The following is a 3,519-nucleotide window of genomic DNA, read 5'->3' as shown; positions in this document are numbered from 1 at the left end:
AACAGAACCTCCTTCAGTTTTTCTAGAGAGGCTTATGGAGACATAGGAGATATACCCCCATTTGACCCTACGTCTGAGGGACAACGGGCTTCAGTGATTATGGCTTTTATTGGACAGTCAGCCCCAGACATCAGAAGGAAGCTACAACGGATTGAGGGGTTACAGGATTACACCGTGAGAGATGTGGTAAAAGAGGCAGAGAAAGTGTATCATAAGAGAGAGACAGAGGAAGAGAAGATAGAGAGAGAAAGAAGAGGAAAGAGAGAAGACGAAGACAGAAGGGATCAGAGACAAGAGAAAGTTTTAACTAAGATTCTGGACGCAGTAGGAGAGCGAGACAGGAGAGACAGGACCAGACAGATAGGGAACCTGGGAGACAGAAAAAGGCAGGAGCCAAGGAGGCCCGGAGGAGATCGACTGAGTCTGGGACGAAATCAGTGTAGGATCTGCAAAGGTATTGGCCATTGGGCATTTGAATGTCCCAAGAAGAAGCAGGGGGTGAAAGCATTGTCCCTAGGAGATGACGAAGACTAGGGGAAACGGGGCTTGGTCCCCCTTCCCGAGCCTAGGGTAACTTTAGACGTGGAGGGGACTCCCATACATTTCCTAGTCGACACAGGAGCTGAGTTTTCTGTTCTGCGAACGCCTTTGGGGAAGTTAAAAAGGGGTGAAAAGACTGTAGTAATTGGGGCCACTGGACAAAAATCGTACCCATGGACCACCTCTCGAACAGTGGATCTAGGACAGAACAGAGTGACTCATTCGTTCCTAGTCATACCGGAGTGCCCTATGCCCCTGCTAGGAAGAGACTTGCTAACTAAACTAAAAGCAAACATATCTTTTGCCTCTCACCATCCAGAAGTAACCTGGACAGGAGGAGAGCCCCGGGCCCTAGCGTTGTCTCTACAATTAGGAGAAGAATACCGGCTCTACCAAAATAAACCGAGACTTCCCAAGGGAATCCAAGACTGGCTTGACCAATTCCCTAGTGCATGGGCGGAGATGGGGGGTATGGGGATGGCAAAACAAGTTCCCCCAGTGGTAATTGAGCTTAAGTCCGGAGCCACCCCCATAAGGGTCCGACAATACCCCATGAGTAGGGAAGCTAGGGAGGGCATACGCCCTCATATTACCCGACTCTTTCAACAAGGAATTTTGGTTCCATGCAAGTCTCCATGGAACACCCCCCTCCTCCCTGCAAAAAAACCAGGGACCAATGACTATCGCCCTGTACAGGATCTCAGAGAAGTTAATAAACGAGTCCAAGACATTCACCCGACAGTGCCAAATCCCTACAACTTACTCAGCACACTACCACCTGAGAGAATCTGGTATACTGTCTTAGACCTTAAGGATGCTTTCTTTTGTCTGAGATTACATCCCAACAGCCAACCTTTGTTTGCCTTTGAATGGCGCGACCCCAAGAGTGGACAAGTCGGACAGCTGACATGGACGAGGCTGCCCCAAGGATTCAAAAACTCACCTTCACTGTTCGATGAGGCCCTGCACCGTGACTTAGCCTCTTTTCGAGCCAAAAATACACAGGTAACTCTCTTGCAGTATATTGATGACCTCTTAGTGGCTGGGAAAACCCATAAAGACTGTGAAATTGGGACTCTAAACCTCCTGGTCGAGCTAAGCAAACTGGGATACCGGATCTCAGCCAAAAAGGCACAGTTATGCCAAAGAGAGGTAACTTACTTGGGATACACCCTGAGAGATGGACAGAGATGGCTCACAGAGGCCAGAAAGCAGACAGTGATGCAGATTCCAACTCCAACCACACCTCGCCAGGTGAGAGAATTTCTGGGCACTGCAGGGTTCTGTAGACTGTGGATCCCAGGGTTTGCGACTGTAGCAGCCCCCCTATACTCTTTGACTAAAGAAAAAGGAGAGTTTACCTGGACTAGAGACCACCAATTGGCTTTTAAGACTCTCAAGAGGGCACTGCTACAGGCCCCAGCACTAGCCCTACCAGATCTAAGCAAGCCTTTTATCCTATATATTGATGAGAGAAGTGGCGTGGCCAGAGGAGTCCTAACCCAGGCCTTAGGGCCTTGGAAATGACCAGTGGCCTACCTATCAAAGAAACTGGACCCTGTGGCTAGTGGGTGGCCTTCCTGTTTACGAGCCATAGCAGCAACAGCTATGCTGGTCAAAGACGCTGACAAGCTGACCATGGGACAGAATGTTACAATAGTGGCCCCACACTCGCTTGAGAGCATTATCCGACAGCCACCAGACCGCTGGATGACCAACGCACAGATGACTCACTACCAGGGTCTATTGCTGACTGAATGTGTAAACTTCGGCCCCCCACCCGGCTATCCTCAATCCTGCTACCCTGTTACCTGAGGCTGATGAAGCCCCTATACACAAATGTGAGGAGGTGCTGGCAGAAGAAACCGGAGTCCGGTCAGATCTCACAGACCAACCATGGCCAGGGGCAATGACTTGGTACACTGATGGAAGCAGCTTCATGGTGGAAGGTAAGAGGAGGGCCGGGGCAGCAGTGGTGGATGGAAAGGCCGTCATATGGGCCAGCAGTCTGCCTGAGGGTACAACGGCCCAAAGAGCAGAGCTCATCTCACTGATCCAGGCCCTAAAGCTGGCAAAAGGAAAGACTATTAATATTTACACAGACAGCTGATATGCCTTTGGTACAGCGCCTATCTATGGGGCAATATACCGGCAGCGTGGACTCTTAACATCTGCTGGAAAAGATATTAAAAATAAAGAAGAGATCCTTAGCCTGCTAGAGGCTGTTCACTTGCCCCATAAAGTGGCAATAATACATTGCCCAGGACACAAAAAAGGGGCCGGACCCATAGAAAAAGGAAATCAAATGGCAGACCAGGAGGCAAAGAAGGCAGCTCAGGGACCTATGATTTTGACAATAAAAATTCAATCTCAACCAGAGACCAAAGAAACTGGCAAAAAGACTCTCGAAGAAGAAGAAGGGCGAGAATATTTGGCTGATATACATCGCCTTACCCATCTGGGGGTTAAAAAGTTAATTGAATTGGTTAAGAAGTCCCCTTACTATATTCCTGGATTAAAGAAAGCTGCTGAGAATCTAGTCAAAAACTGCCACGCCTATGCGTTTACTAATGCTGGGTCCAACAAGCTCCTAGAAGGAAGGCGTTTGAGAGGAGATAGGCCTGGAACCTACTGGGAAACTGATTTTACGGCGGTAAAGCCTGCCTGGTATGGAAATAAATATCTACTTGTTTTTATAGACACTTTTTCATGCTGGGTTGAAGCATTCCCTACAAAAAAATGAAACTGCAAACGTGGTGACCAAGAAGGTACTGGAAGAAATCCTACCCCGTTTTGGGGTACCCAAGGTAATCGGGTCAGACAACGGGCCTGCCTTTGTCTCCCAGGTAAGTCAGGGAGTGGCCAGACAGCTGGGGATCAATTGGAAATTACATTGTGCATATAGACTCCAGAGTTCAGGACATGTAGAGAGAATGAATAGAACATTAAAAGAGACCTTGACAAAATTAGTCTTAGAGA

The sequence above is a fragment of the Rattus norvegicus genome, chromosome X, assembly GCF_021556685.1.
Source record: "Rattus norvegicus strain SHRSP/BbbUtx chromosome X, alternate assembly SHRSP_T2T, whole genome shotgun sequence".
Taxonomy (NCBI): domain Eukaryota; kingdom Metazoa; phylum Chordata; class Mammalia; order Rodentia; family Muridae; genus Rattus; species Rattus norvegicus.
The sequence above is the reverse complement of the archived record's forward strand: the minus strand, read 5'-3'. Positions refer to the sequence as shown.